At 39.8% G+C, this 16,749-nt stretch overlaps 1 non-coding gene across 1 annotated transcript; it reads left to right on the top strand.

Moving 5' to 3' along the window:
* Window positions 1-1,243: 1,243 nt before the first annotated feature.
* LOC130959027 (small nucleolar RNA R71) lies at window positions 1,244-1,351 on the top strand. The gene has a single exon (XR_009078124.1). It is a non-coding gene; the product is annotated as a small nucleolar RNA R71 (small nucleolar RNA).
* The last annotated feature ends 15,398 nt before the right edge of the window (window positions 1,352-16,749 follow it).

Raw genomic sequence — 16,749 nt, 5'->3', positions numbered from 1 at the left:
TGTTTTCTTGAGTTGTCTGCCATCTCTAGTGAGATTTTTGCAGCTTGTACCTCAAAGATCCCTAGCTTCTCCATTACAGAGAGAGGCATGAGGTTTACACTTGACCCTAGGTCACACAAGGCCTTCTTGAAGGTCATGGTGCCTATGGTACAAGGTATTGAAAACTTCCCAGGATCTTGTCTCTTTTGAGGTAATTTCTTCCTAGATAAGTCATCCAATTCTTTGGTGAGCAAAGGGGGTTCATCATCCCAAGTCTCATTTCCAAATAACTTGTCATTTAGCTTCATGATTGCTCCAAGGTATTTAACAACTTGCTCTTCAGTGACATACTCATCCTCTTCAGAGGAAGAATACTCATCAGAGCTCATGAATGGCAGAAGTAAGTCCAATAGAATCTCTATGGTCTCATTTTGAGCCTCAGATTCCCATGGTTCCTCATTGGGGAACTCATTGGAGGCCAGTGGACGTCCATTGAGGTCTTCCTCAGTGGCGTTCACTGCCTCTGCCTCCTCTCCAAATTCGGCCATGTTGATGGCCTTGCACTCTCCTTTTGGATTTTCTTCTGTATCACTTGGAAGAGTACTAGGAGGGAGTTCAGTAATTTTCTTGCTCAGCTGACCCACTTGTGCCTCCAAATTTCTAATGGAGGACCTTATTTCAGTCATGAAACTTTGAGTGGTTTTGATTATATCAGAGACCATGGTTGCTAAGTCAGAGGTGTTCTGCTTAGAACTCTCTGTCTGTTGCTGAGAAGATGATGGAAAAGGCTTGCCATTGCTAAACCTGTTTCTTCCACCATTATTATTGTTGAAACCTTGTTGAGGTCTCTGTTGATCCTTCCATGAGAAATTTGGATGATTTCTCCATGAAGGATTATAGGTGTTTTCATAGGGTTCTCCTATGTAATTCACCTCTTCCATTAAAGGGTTCTCAGGATCATAAGCTTCTTCTTCAGATGAAGCGTCCTTAGTACTGCCTGGTGCATTTTGCATTCCAGACAGACTTTGAGAAATCATATTGACTTGCTGAGTCAATATTTTGTTCTGAGCCAATATGGCATTCAGAGTGTCAATCTCAAGAACTCCTTTCTTCTGATTAGTCCCATTGTTTACAGGATTCTGAACTCTTGAGCTTCTGTAGGCATCTTCTTCAGATGAAGAGATCCTCCAGCAGAGCTATCCAAAGACATCTTGGACAGTTCAGAGAGACCATCATAGAAAATACTTATGATGCTCCATTCAGAAAGCATATCAGAGGGACACTTTCTGATCAATTGTTTGTATCTTTCCCAAGCTTCATAGAGGGATTCTCCTTCCTTCTGTCTGAAGGTTTGGACTTCCACTCTAAGCTTACTCAATTTTTGAGGTGGAAAGAACTTTGCCAAGAAGGCATTGACTAGCTTTTCCCAAGAGTTCAGGCTTTCTTTAGGTTGTGAGTCCAACCATGTCCTAGCTCTGTCTCTCACAGCAAAAGGGAATAGCATAAGTCTGTAGACCTCAGTGTCAACCCCATTAGTCTTGGCAGTGTCACAGATTTGCAAGAACTCAGCTAAGAACTGATGAGGATCTTCCAATGGAAGTCCATGAAACTTGCAATTCTGTTGCATTAGAGAAACTAATTGAGGCTTAAGCTCAAAGTTGTTTGCTCCAATGGCAGGGATAGAGATGCTTCTCCCATAGAAGTCGGGAGTAGGTGCAGTAAAGTCACCCAGCACCTTCCTTGCATTGTTGGCATTGTTGTTGTTTTCGGTTGCCATGTCTTCTTCTTCTTTGAAGATTTCTGTTAGGTCCTCTACAGAGAGTTGTGCCTTAGCTTCTCTTAGCTTTCGCTTCAAGGTCCTTTTAGGTTCAGGATCAGCCTCAACAATAATGCTTTTGTCTTTGCTCCTGCTCATATGAAAGAGAAGAAAACAGGGAAATATGGAATCCTCTAAGTCACATTATAGAGATTCCTTGAGGAGTCAGAGGAAAAGAAAAATGGAAGACAGAGGTAGATAATTCGAACTTATCAAGAAAGATGGAGTTCGAATTGTGTATTAAGGAGTAGTGTTAGTCCATAAATGGAAGGATATGAGAAGAGGGGAAGAAATTTTCGAAAATTAAGTAAAAGATTTTAAAAACATTTTGAAAAACACAAATTGATTTTCGAAAACCAAGAATAGAAAAGAGATCAAGTGATTTTTGAAAAAGATTTTGAAATTAGAAATCAAAAAGATTTGATTGAAAACTATTTTGAAAAAGATGTGGTTAAGAAGATATGATTGGTTTTAAAAAGATGTGATTGAGAAGATATGATTTGAAAAACTTTTTTTTTTAAAAAAAAGATTTGATTTTAAAAATTAATGACTTGCCTAACAAGAAAAGATATGATTCAAACATTAAACCTTTCTCAACAGAAAAGGTAACATACTTGAAAATGTTGAATCAAATCATTAATTGATAGCAAGTATCCTTGAAAATGGAAAGAAATTGATTTTGAAAAAGATTTGATTGAAAAGATATGATTTGAAAAGTATTTCATTTTGAAAAATTTTGAAAACTTGAAAAAAATTTGCATTAAAAACAAAATCTTCCCTCTTGTGCCATCCTGGCGTTAAACGCCCAGAATGGTGCACATTCTGGCGTTTAACGCCCAAAACTCTACCCTTTTGGGCGTTAAACGCCCAGCCAGGCACCCTGGCTGGCGTTTAAACGCCAGTCTGTCTTCTTCACTGGGCATTTTGAACGCCCAGCTTTTTCTGTGTGATTCCTCTGCAGTATGTTCTGAATCTTCAATTCTCTGTATTATTGACTTGAAAAGACACAAATTAAAAATATTTTTGGATTTTTAATAATGAGGAAAAGTCAAAATGCAACTAAAATCAAATAACAATGCATGCAAGACACCAAACTTAGCAGTTTGTATACTACTGACACTAACAAAATGAGAATGCATATGAGACACACAAAACACTCAAGTCAAGAGAATTCAAAGATCAGAGTAAGTAAATCATCAAGAATAACTTGAAGATCACTTAAGACACATGAATGAATGCACTAAGAACAGAAACATGCAATTGACACCAAACTTAACATGAGACACTAAACTCAAACAAGAAATATTTTTGGATTTTATGATTTTGTAAATTTTTTTTTGTGTTTTTTTTTTCGAAAATTAAGTAAAAAAAGAAAATAAAGATATCAAAATTCTTAATGAGAATTCCAGGAATCAGTGCAATGCTAGTCTAAGACTCCGGTCCAGGGATTAGACATGGCTTCACAGCCAGCCAAGCTTTCAAAGAAAGCTTCGGTCCAAAACACTAGACATGGCCAATGGCCAGCCAAGCCTTAGCAGATCACTACTCCAACAGCAAGATTGATAGAAATCAACAAGCTCTTGTGATGATAAGTTGAAACCTCGGTCCAATAGAATTAGACATGGCTTCACAGCCAGCCAGACTTCAACAGATCATCATGAAACACTAGAATTCATTCTTAAGAACTCTGAAAAAAAATACCTAATCTAAGCAACAAGATGAACCGTCAGTTGTCCAAACTCAACAATCCCCGGCAACGGCGCCAAAAACTTGGTAGGCGAAATTGTGATCACTACAACTCAAATAATCCAAAAACTTGGTGTTCAACACCGTGGCATAAACAAAACTTCGCACAACTAACCAGCAAGTGTACTGGGTCGTCCAAGTAATAAACCTTACGCAAGTAAGGGTCGATCCCACAGAGATTGTTGGTATGAAGCAAGCTATGGTCACCTTGTAAATCTTAGTCAGGCAAACTCAAATGGATATGGGTGATATACGAATAAAACATAAAGATAAAGATAGAGATACTTATGTAATTCATTGGTGGGAATTTCAGATAAGCGTATGAAGATGCTTGGTCCCTTCCGTCTCTCTGCTTTCCTACTGTCTTCATCCAATCCTTCTTACTCCTTTCTATGGCAAGCTTATGCAAGGGTTTCACCGTTGTCAGTGGCTACCTCCCATCCTCTCAGTGAAAATGTTCAACGCACCCTGTCACAGCACGGCTATCCATCTGTCGGTTCTCAATCAGGCCGGAATAGAATCCAGTAATTCTTTTGCGTCTGTCACTAACGCCCCGCCCTCAGGAGTTTGAAGCACGTCACAGTCATTCAATCATTGAATCCTACTCAGAATACCACAGACAAGGTTAGACCTTCCGGATTCTCTTGAATGCCGCCATCAATTCTAGCCTATACCACGAAGACTCTGATCTCACGGAATGGCTGGCTCGGTTGTCAGGCGAGCGCTCGGTTGTCAGGCGATCAACCATGCATCGTGTATCAGAAATCCAAGAGATATTCACCCAATCTAAGGTAGAACGGAGGTGGTTGTCAGTCACACATTCATAGGTGAGAATGATGATGAGTGTCACGGATCATCACATTCATCAAGTTGAAGAACAAGTGATATCTTAGAACAAGAACAAGCGGAATTGAATAGAAGAACAATAGTAATTGCATTAATACTCGAGGTACAGCAGAGCTCCACACCTTAATCTATGGTGTGTAGAAACTCCACCGTTGAAAATACATAAAAACAAGGTCTAGGCATGGCCGAATGGCCAGCCTCCCAATGATCTAAGATAGCATCAAAACAAAGATAACTACCCCGATCTCTAAATACGATAGTAAAAGGTCTTACTTATAGAGAACTAGTAGCCTAGGATTTACAGAGATGAGTAAATGACATAAAAATCCACTTCCGGGCCCACTTGGTGTGTGCTTGGGCTGAGCATTGAAGCATTTTCGTGTAGAGACTATTCTTGGAGTTAAACGCCAGCTTTTATGCCAGTTTGGGCGTTTAACTCCCATCCTTGTGCCAGTTCCGGCGTTTAACGCTGGGAATTCTGAGGTTGACTTTGAACGCCGGTTTGGGCCATCAAATCTTGAGCAAAGTATGAACTATCATATATTGCTGGAAAGCCCAGGATGTCTACTTTCCAACGCCGTTGAGATCGCGCCAATTGGGCTTCTGTAGCTCCAGAAAATCCACTTCGAGTGCAGGGAGGTCAGAATCCAACAGCATCTGCAGTCCTTTTTAGTCTCTGAATCAGATTTTTGCTCAGGTCCCTCAATTTCAGCCAGAAAATACCTGAAATCACAGAAAAACACACAAACTCATAGTAAAGTCCAGAAAAGTGAATTTTAACTAAAAAATAATAAAAATATACTAAAAACTAACTAGATCATACTAAAAACATACTAAAATCAATGCCAAAAAGCGTACAAATTATCCGCTCATCAGTAACTTAAAGTGCAAGAAATATAAATTGCTTGAATAAAGAACGGATTTGAGGACTGAGATTTCAGAATTTAAGCAAGGGAAATTAAATTGCAACAATTAACCAAGCAAGAGATGAATTGAAATTGACTAGATCTTCAAACAGCAAATGGAAATTCAATTGCAGTAGTGGTTCAGCAGAAGAACCAGAAAGAGAAAATTAGATCTCAGGACTTCAGAGACTAGATAGAAGAGTCTAGATCTCAATTGCCTTCCCAGATCCAAGTTCACAAAGTAATTAAAGAGAAATTGAAGATTTAAGTAGCAAAGGAAATTGAATTCAATTCAATTATGCAGTAGGAAAATCAAAGAGATCTTAAATGGAGATTGAGACAGAAGTTCCTCAATTTTTCACACTCAAGACTCAAAAAAACCCAGTAAAGAAAACAAAACGAGCAGAGGAAGAAGAAGTGAATTCTCTCCTCCGATTCTCAAGACAAGTTTGCAGAAAAAAAAAGAAAAATGGAAAGTGCTCTCAAGTGACTAAGGATGAAAATTCAAAATGAAAGTAAGCTCTCTCCAAAAAAACTCTCTTCTAATCCTAACTAACACCTATTTATACACTTTCCATTTTGGATCTAAGAATTTTGAGTGGGCTTTTTGATTTGGTGAAGAATTGAATTAAGTTGGATTTTTGAGTGAAATTCAGCCCATGTTGCTCCCAGGAGGCTGCCCTGCCCTTGTGGAGGGCAGAGCAGGGAAGTTGTGTGTGGAAGCATGTAGTGTGCCAAGTGTGGGAGAGGCATCAGGATGCTGCCCTGCCCTTGTGGAGGGCAGGGCAGTGTTGTCATGGTGCGCCTTGCCTTCCTGCCCATGTGTCCAAGCTGCGCGGGCCCAAGCTCCTGGCCGTGCCAATTTGTGTGCCATGCACCAAGAAATGCTGCCCTGCCCTCCACAAGGGCAGGGCAGCGCAGGCTTTCCTTGTTCTTGGGTGAGGTCCCAAGTTCGAAACTTGCTGGATGACTTTTGTTGCCCTTTTTTTCTTGGTTTTCTTGGTGCCAAGGTAGCGCCTAGTTTCTTGCTTCCTCAAGGTCTTGTGTTCGATCCTTGGAGGTTGAAAACAAGCTAATTTTGGCTTATTTTCCTTCCTTTTGAACGCTACTTCCTTCCCTGTTGAGCTTGGTTCGAAACCCATGGATGACACTTGAAGAACAATTTCCTTGAATTTTTCTATGAGGAGCACGATATTGCTCTTAAGGAGGGCAGGGCAGAATTTTTCCTTCCCTTGTTTCTTGGCCTAGAATTGTGCTCCGCCCTCAAGGAGGGCAGGGCAGTGAGGCCTTGAGTGCTTGGTTCATTGTTGTGCTCTCTTGGAAGGCAGTGTGCTCTTGTAGAGGGCAGTGTGGCTTCCTCCCTTCCATGCGCTACACTCTTTTCTTCCTTGGGCCACGCTTTCTTAGGCCACGCTTCACTCCTTTCTTCTTTTCTTCTCCTTCAAATAATCAAAACAACCAATCAAAGTATCACTAAATTCACAAGGTTTATAAATCAATTAAAATTCAATTAAATTTAGCTTAAACCTCATGATTTAGCATCAATTAAGTGGTGGTTGATTGATTCAAATAAAACATGCAATTCCACTCTAAATTGCTTACTTATGGTGCAAGAAAGTGCATAAAAACTAGTGAAACAAGTGAAATTAGCTTGAGAAATGGGTATATGATGACTTGTCATCACAACACCAAACTTAAATCTTGCTTGTCCCCAAGCAAGCATCAAAATTAAGAGGAAATGAAATGAAAAAAAGAAAAGCATGCATATTCTTATTAGGCATATAGCAGAACTTGGTTCATGGAGTTTTTATGCAGACAATGATAACTCAGTTATTGTTTGCTGTTACATAATGTACACTTTTCCTCAAAGGCTTACTAAACTTGCTGTTGTAAGGTTTACTTTTTACTTGCTCCCTTGCTAACTTTTTTTTTCTTATTTTGCTTAACAAGCTTTTTATTCTTTGAAGGCTTGGTGTCAAATGTTGCAGTAGCCTTTGGCTTTATTTTTACTCAACATCTCTTCACCACAGACACATGGCTCACTATTTTCTCCTAGGATCATTGATGCCCAGCACCTCTTTGGATAACTAAATGTTCTGTAGCTAGGTTGCTCTTTATTGTGGACTTTCAATTGGCCATCCCAAATCAGTTGATCTAAGTGGCCAGGTTTTGAAATACCCCTTAGAATTTACTTATCCAAGCATATCCTAGTACACGAACACCACAGGCATGTGTCCTAGGGTCCAAGCTATTGGTGCCCAGCCTTTATTCTTTGTTTTTCTTGCCACATTGGCTTTTTCTTCTTCATTTTCTTTCTGTTTTATTTTGTTCTCAAGGGATTTTTTTCTTTACTGATAGGAACCTTTATGACAGCAAGCCAGCTCACACTTCAAAGAAAATAACATTATGCAGCAATTATTTTATGAGTTATGCGTTTAATCAAACACATATACCATCATTAACTTCCATTCTAACTTATGCAACATTGGATATTTACTTTCTAATTCAACCATTTCTCTTTTATTTAAGCATATGGAAACAAAACAATATTTAAAGCTAAGTGATGAATGACAAGCATTATGCAGATCAACATACTTAATCAAACAACTTCACTTGCAACTAAATAAACACTTTAGCAAGACATACAAGAATTCCTGAATTAAAACATTTCACAACAACAAGGATTAAGTGTAGATACAACCTTTTGGGTTGCAGCTTTTCATTCTTCCTCTTGTTGTATCCCTTTTGAGTTAAGATGCACAATATCTTCAATGGTTGACTAATTTCCTGCATAATTCTCAAAAGTTGCTTGCTTCTCAAGCCCTTAGATGAATGGTTAGTATGCATAAAGTGAGTGTGTCTTTTGGATTTATTTTGGTGTGGGAACACCAAACTTAATTGTTTGCCACAGCCTCTGATGCAACAAATTAACCATATGTGAAACCTTGTGTCCTTGCTAAAGGTTATGGAATTAAAACTAGAAAGCAGTTAAGTAGTTGAATAATCTGTCTGATTGCTTGGAGCTAGCATTATGCAGGAAGTGAGGATGTTTTTAAATGAGATTTTGGTGGAACACCAAACTTAGAATCTTTCATTCTCCCTTAAATTATTTTGGTGTGCAACATCAAACTTAGCTCCTTGCAATGCATACCAATTATTCAACATTTTTATTGAAAAAGCTATGAAAAGAAAACTACCTCCGGTTGGGTTGCCTCCCAACAAGCGCTTCTTTATTGTCATTAGCTTGACATCCTCCATTCTTTGATCATGGAGGCTGAAAATCATAGTGCCTCAGCTTTTCACCTCTTACTGTGAACTTCCTTCCGGTCTCCTCTTTGATGATCTCTAGGTGTTCAAGTGAAAGGACCTGGTTCACAGTGTAGTATTCAGACACTTGTGGAGACACCTTCATTGGTTGGGTGTTTAACATCACTTTATCCCCTGGTGAGAAGCCTTCAGTGGGGATCTTCTTGTTTTTCCACCCTCTTGGCCTCTTCTTTTTTTCTTTCTCAAAAGATATTCCCTACCTTGGTGGTTCTTTATCTGGGATGTTAAATTTCTCATCTGGGGGCTTTGGATCTAGTTCCTCCTTGATTTCTTTGGTTTGTTGCACCATCTCTACTGCTTTCAAGCATGTATTTAGAAGTCTTTTGGAGTTAACTCATTGACTACCTCCTTCAGGCTTTGATCTCTGGCTTTATCCTTCATACAATCTTCTTCTTGGGTAGGCTCATGCATGGTTTTAAAAACATGGAATGCTAGGTGCTCATCATGCACTCTTAGCAACAATTCCCCTTTTTTAGCATCTAGTAATGCTCTGCCCGTAGCTAGGAAAGGCCTCCCCAAGATGATGGGAGTGTTAAGGTCCTTTTCTATATCTGAGATAACAAAGTCAGCAGGGAGAAAGAATTTTTCCACTTTTACCAACACATTCTCCACAACTCCCAGTGCTTGCTTAATGGATTTGTCAGCCATTTGGAGAACTATTCGTGTGGATTTCAGCTCAGAAATTTGAAGTTTCCTCATTAGAGACAAAGGCATCAAGTTTATGCTTGCACCGAGGTCACAGAATGACTTCTCAATTGTTATGTTTCCTATGGTGCAAGGTATGTAAAAACTCCCAGGATCATCTTTCTTCTCTGGCAACTCTCTTTGGAGGATAGCACTACATTCCTTTGTCATCTCAACAATCTGTACTTCCTTTAGGGATCTATTCTTTGTGGGTACTTCTTTCATAAATTTGGCATATAGTGGCATATGTTCAAGTACTTCCAAGAAAGGAATATTGATGCTGAGCGTCTTGAATATGTCCAGGAATTTTGAGTATTGCTTATCCTCATTTTCTTTTTTAAACCTCTGAGGGTATGGAAGTTTTGGGACACAAGGATTCACTTCTTCCCTCTTCTCTTGTAGTTGTGATTCAAGGATGTTCTTGTCTCCCTTTGAGATTTGTGCCTTCTTAGTTGTCTGATCCTTTTCACTTTTGTCCTCTATTTCTTCTTGTGGAACTTCTCTATTGTGTTCTTCTTGATTGATGGCTTCTTTCTCCCTAGTCTCCTCACTTTCCACTATAATTGCTTTGCACTCCTCCCATTTTGTGGCTTTTCCTTTGTCCCTTGGGTGTTCTTCAATGACATTGGAGAAGGTATTTGCTCTCTTCTCACCCATTTCTGAAATTTGCTTAGCCATTTGCCCCATGTGTCTCTCAAGGTTTCTGATTGCGGCCTCTTGATTTTTGAATGCCAGGGCCTGATCTTTCCTTGCAGTTTCCTGATCTTGTCTTGCCATCTCTTAATTTTTCATGAGTTTCTCCATCATTTTCTCTAGACTTGAGATTCTTTGAGAGTCTGGATTTGGTTGTGGTTGTGTGAAATGAAATGGTTGTTGTTGGAAGTTGTTTGAATTAATTGTGGGGGTACTTTGAGGATGGGATGTGGATGTAGAAAAGTTATTCTGGTGGTTTTGTGAGTTGTTATGGGATTGGTGGTATGTGTTTTGTGGGTTTTTGAATTGGTTAGTATTATTGGATGAATGGTTTTGGTTGTTTGTGTTGCTAATGCTGCTGGTGCACGAAATTGCAATAACACTTTTGCAATCCCGCACAACTAACCAGCAAGTGCACTGGGTCGTCCAAGTAATACCTTGCGTGAGCAAAGGTCGATCCCACGGAGATTGTCGGCTTGAATCAAGCTATGGTTATCTTGTAAATCTTAGTCAGGATATCAGAAATTATCAGGATTGATTGTAAAAAGTAAAAGAACATGAAATGGTTACTTGTTTTGCAGTAATGGAGAATAGGTTGAGGTTTGGAGATGCTCCATCTTCTGAATCTCTGCTTTCCTACTGTCTTCTTCATCAAACACGCAAGTCTCCTTCCATGGCAAGCTGTGTGTAGGGTTTCACCGTTGTCAGTGGCTACCTCCCATCCTCTCATTGGAACGATTCCTAATGCCCTGTCACGGCACGGCATTCCATATGTCGGTTCTCAATCAGACCGGAGTAGAATCCAGTGATTCTTTTGGCGTCTGTCACTAACGCCCCGCCTTCAGGAGATTGAAGCACGTCACAGTCATTCAGTCATTGAATCCTACTCAGAATACCACAGACAAGGTTTAGACCTTCCGGATTCTCTTGAATGCCGCCATCAGTCTAGCTTATACCACGAAGATTCCGATAAAAGAATCCAAGAGATAACTACTTAATCTAAGGTAGAACAGAGGTGGTTGTCAGGCACATGTTCATAGTTGAGAATGATGATGATTGTCACTGATCATCACATTCATCCGGATTAAGAACAAGTATTATCTTAGAATGGAAGCAAGCATGATTGAATGAGAAACAGTAGTAATTGCATTAATCCATCAAGACACAGCAGAGCTCCTCACCCCCAACCATGGGGTTTAGAGGCTCATACTGTGGAAAGAAACGTGTACAAAATGTTATGAGGTCATAAGGTACGGATACAATGTCAAAAGGTCCTATAAGTAGTAAAAGCTAGTATCCTAAGGTTTACAGAATTGAGTAAATGACAGAAAAATCCACTTCCGGGCCCACTTGGTGTGTGCTTGGGCTGAGCAATGAAGGAATTTCGTGTAGAGACCTTTTTTGGAGTTAAACGCCAGCTTCCATGCCAGTTTGGGCGTTTAACTCCAATTTTTATGCCAGTTCCGGCGTTTAACGCTGGAATTTCTGTAGGTGACTTTGAGCGCCGGTTTGGGCCATCAAATCTTGGGCAAAGTATGAACTATTATATATTGCTGGAAAGCCCAGGATGTCTACTTTCCAATGCCGTTGAGAGCGCGCCAATTGGGCTTCTGTAGCTCCAGAAAATCCGCTTCGAGTGCAGGGAGGTCAGAATCCAACAGCATCTGCAGTCCTTTTCAGTCTCTGGATCAGATTTTTGCTCAGAACCTTCAATTTCAGTCAGAAAATACCTGAAATCACAGAAAAACACACAAACTCATAGTAAAGTCCAGAAAAGTGAATTTTTATTAAAAACTAATAAAAATATACTAAAAACTAACTAAAAGATACCAAAAACATACTAAAAACAATGCCAAAAAGCATATAAATTATCCGCTCATCAGCTGCTATAGTTGAAGTCACTTTGTCCTTGGTTCTGGTGCTCACCCCACCTTGAATTAGAATGAGTCTTACAGGGTGTCTTGTGTGCATCACCATGAAAATTGTGTTGTAATGAATTTGAAGTGTTATTCATGCATTGCACCTGCTCAGAGCTTTGTTGCTCATAATTGAATGTCCCAAAACTTTCTTCAGATTGATTCCACCCATGTGAAGTTTGAGATTGGCGTTGTGTGTTTACTGCAGCACCTTGCAGTCCATCAATTTTCTTGGCCATCATTTCTATTTGTTGCTGAAGCTGTTGATGCATCTGTTTGTTTTGTGCCAAGAGAACATCAACACCTTCAAGTTCCAGCACATCCTTTCTCGGGGCTGGTTGGCGTTGCCTTTGATGACCATAGAAGTATTGATTGTTTGCCACCATGTCTATGAGGTTTTGGGCTTCCTCTGGCTGTCTTTATTAATTGCAAAGAACCTCCTGCTGAATGATCTAGTGCTTCCTGAGCTTTCAGAGTCAATCCTTCATAGAAGTTTTGAAGTTTATCCCATTCTTTGAACATTTCTGGTAGACACTTCCTGAGTAAAGCCTTGTATCTTTCCCATGCATCATACAATGACTCTCCATCCATCTGAGTGAATGTTTGGACCTCTGTTTTGAGTCTGATAATCCTTTGGGGAGGATAGAACTTGGCTAGGAATTTGCTCACTAAGTCTTCCCAATTATTGATACTTTCTTTGGGAAATGTCTCTAGCCATTGAGTGGCCTTATCCTTCAGAGAGAATGGAAACAGCAGTAGCTTGTAGATGTCTGGATGCACACCACTTGTTTTGACAGTTTCACAAATCCTGAGGAAGATGGATAAGTGTTGGTTTGGATCTTCAAGTGGACTTCCTCCATAGGAGCAATTGTTCTGCACCAGAGTGATAAGTTGAGGCTTCAACTCAAAATTATTTCCATGAACGTTGGGAGTGAGTATGCTACTCCCGCAGTTTCTTGCATTGGGGATAGTGTAAGAAGCCAACACCCTTCTTGCAGGCTAGGTATTGTTGCTCACTCCCTCTTCACGCACCTCAGCCTCCATGACTTGCAAAAATCACAAACAAAGCAAATGAAACATGAACATTCTAGTGCTAGAATGTGGTTAGAGGGTTAGGTGACACAATATGTCAAACAGTTAATGTGCTTATAAAAAAAAGAAAAACAAAGAAAAAGTGCTTAATCTAGACCACCACCTTACTTAATCGTTGTCAATCTATTCAATCCCCGGCAACGGTGCCAAAAACTTGATGTGTGGAAAACGATCCAACACAAAACTCACCAGCAAGTGTACCGGGTCGCATCAAGTAATAAAACTCATGAGAGTGAGGTCGATCCCACAGGGATTGAAGGATTGAGCAATTTTAGTTTAGTGGTTGATTTAGTCAAGCGAATCAAGTATTGGTTGAGTGATTTTGTATCCAACAGTAAGTAAATAGCAGGAAATGTAAAGGGAGAGGGATGAATTGTAGAAATTAAAGAGAATTGAAAGTAAAGGTGCTGAATCTTAAAGAACAAGAAATTAAATGACTGAAACTTAAAGTGCAAGAAATGTAAATTGCGGTAACTTAAAGTGCAAGAAATATAAATTGCTTGAATAAAGAAGGGATTTGAGGACTGGGATTTCAGAATTTAAGCAAGGGAAATTAAATTGCAACAATTAACCAAGCAAGAGATGAATTGAAATTGACTAGATCTTCAAACAGCAAATGGAAATTCAATTGCAGTAGTGGTTCAGCAGAAGAACCAAAAAGAGAAAATCAGATCTCAGGACTTCAGAGACTAGATAGCAGAGTCTAGATCTCAATTGCCTTTCCAGATCCAAGTTCACAAAGTAATTAAAGAGAAATTGAAGATTTAAGCAGCAAAGAAAATTGAATTCAATTCAATTATGCAGTAGGAAAATCAAAGAGATCTTAAATGGAGATTGAGACAAAAATTTCTCAATTCTTCACACTCAAGACTCAACAAAACCCAATAAAGAAAACAAAACGAGCAGAGGAAGAAGAAGTGAATTCTCTCCTCCGATTCTTAAGACAAGTTTGCAAAAAAAAAAAAAGAAAAATGGAAAGTGCTCTCAAGTGACTAAGGATGAAAATTCAAAATGAAAGTAAGCTCTCTCCAAAAAAAAACTCTCTTCTAATCCTAACTAACACCTATTTATACACTTTCCAATTTGGATCTAAGAATTTTGAGTGGGCTTTTTGATTTGGTGAAGAATTGAATTAAGTTGGATTTTTGAGTGAAATTCAGCCCATGTTGCTCCCAGGAGGCTGCCTTGCCCTTGTGGAGGGCAGGGCAGTGTTGTCATGGTGCGCCTTGCCTTCCTGCCCGTGCGTCCAAGCTGCGCGCGCCCAAGCTCCTGGCCGTGCCAATTTGTGTGCCATGCACCAAGAAATGCTGCCCTGCCCTCCACAAGGGTAGGGAAGCGCAGGCTTTCCTTGTTCTTGGGTGAGGTCCCAAGTTCAAAACTTGCTGGATGGCTTTTGTTGCCCTTTTTTTCTTGGTTTTCTTGGTGCCAAGGTAGCGCCTAGTTTCTTGCTTCCTCAAGGTCTTGTGTTCGATCCTTGGAGGTTGAAAACAAGCTAATTTTGGCTTGTTTTCCTTCCTTTTGAACGCTACTTCCTTCCCTGTTGAGCTTGGTTCGAAACCCATGGATGGCACTTGAAGAACAATTTCCTTGAATTTTTCCATGAGGAGCCCGATATTGCTCTTGAGGAGGGCAGGGCAGAATTTTTCCTTCACTTGTTTCTTGGCCTAGAATTGTGCTCCGCCCTCAAGGAGCGTAGGGCAGTGAGGCCTTGAGTGCTTGGTTCATTGTTGTGCTCTCTTGGAAGGCAGTGTGCTCTTGTAGAGGGCAGTGAGGCTTCCTCCCTTCCATGCGCTACACTCTTTTCTTCCTTGGGCCACGCTTTCTTAGGCCACGCTTCACTCCTTTCTTCTTTTCTTCTCCTTCAAATAATCAAAACAACCAATCAAAGTATCACTAAATTCACAAGGTTTATAAATCAATTAAAATTCAATTAAATTTAGCTTAAACCTCATGATTTAGCATCAATTAAGTGGTGGTTGATTTATTCAAATGAAACATGCAATTCCACTCTAAATTGCTTACTTATGGTGCAAGAAAGTGCATAAAAACTAGTGAAACAAGTGAAATTAGCTTGAGAAATGGGTATATGATGACTTGTCATCAGCACGCGTTCGCGTTACTGCCATTTCTTCAAAAACTCCATTTTGTGCATTCCTTCCATTTTTGCGTGTTTCCTTTCTGTCCTCTAAGCCATTCCTTCCCTATAAAGCCTGAAAATACTCAACACACGGATCACGGCATCGAATGGTAATAAAGAATAATTAAAATTAACATTTTTAAAGCATAGGAAACATGTTTTCACGTATATCATAAAATAAGGAAGGAATTATAAAATCATGCAATTCATATGAATAAGTGGGTGAAGAATTGATAAAAACACTCAATTGAGCATAAGATAAATCATAAAATAATGGTTTTTCAATTCCGTTTGCAGAGGCACTTCAGCAAATACCCTCTTATGCTAAGTTCATGGAAGATATCTTAAGTCATAAGAAGGATTGGAGAGAACCTGAAAAAGTTTTTCTTACTAAAGAATACAGTGCATTCATTCTGAAAAGCTTACCAGAGAAGTTTAAAGATCTTGGAAGCTTTATGATACCATGCACATTGGAGGGTGCTTGTACCAAGACAGCTCTATGTGATCTTGGGGCAAGTATCAACCTAATACCTGTATATACTATCAGAAAGCTTGGTTTAACTGAAGAAGTCAAACCAACCCGAATATGTCTCCAACTTGCTTATGGCTCCATTAAAATGCCATCAGGCATAATTGAGGACATGATCGTCAAGGTTGGGCCATTTGCCTTTCCCACTGACTTTGTAGTGTTGGAAATAGAGGAGCACAATAATGAAACTCTCCTTCTAGGAAGACCTTTCCTAGCAGCTGGACGTACCCTCATTGATGTCCAAAATGGGGAGGTGACCTTGAGAGTCAATAAGGATGAGTTTAAGTTGAATGCTGTCAAAGCTATGCAACATCCAGACATCCCAAACGACTGCATGAGCGTTGATATTATTTACTCTTTGGTGGAAGAGGTTAATATGACTTAGAGTCTCGAATCAGAGCTAGAGGACGTTTTTAAAGATGTTCAGCCTGATCTGAAGGAACTAGAGAAAACCTCTGAAAACTCCTCAGAAAGAGGAGATGCCTCCTAAACCTAAGCTCAAACCATTACCACCATCCCTGAAATATGCATTTCTGGGAGAAAATGATACTTTTTCGGTAATCTTAAGCTCTGCTTTAGAGCCACAGGAAGAGAAAGCACTAATTCAGGTGCTAGTGACACACAAGACAGCTCTTGGGTGGTTCATAAGTGATCTTAAAGGCATTAGCCCAGCCAGATGCATGCACAAGATCCTATTGGAGGATGATGCTAAGCAAGTGGTTCAACCACAGAGGCGGCTGAATCTGGCCATGAAAGAGGTGGTGTAGAAAGAGGTCACTAAATTACTAGAGGTTGGGATTATCTATCCTATTTCTGGTAGCCCCTGGGTAAGCCTTGTCCAAGTTTTCCCCAAGAAGGGAGGCATGACAATGGTTCATAATGAAAATAATGAACTGGTTCCAACAAGAACAGTTACAGGGTGGCGTATGTGTATTGACTACAGAAGGCTCAATACAGCCACCAAAAAGAATCATTTTCCTTTACCATTCATAGACCAGATGCAAGAGAGACTAGCAGGTCATGATTACGACTGCTTTTTGGATGGCTATTCAGGTTACAACCAAATTACAGTAGATCCC

Source organism: Arachis stenosperma, chromosome 10 (assembly GCF_014773155.1).
Source record: "Arachis stenosperma cultivar V10309 chromosome 10, arast.V10309.gnm1.PFL2, whole genome shotgun sequence".
Taxonomy (NCBI): domain Eukaryota; kingdom Viridiplantae; phylum Streptophyta; class Magnoliopsida; order Fabales; family Fabaceae; genus Arachis; species Arachis stenosperma.
Note: the sequence above shows the minus strand (reverse complement) of the source record. Positions and strands in the feature narration are given on the sequence as shown.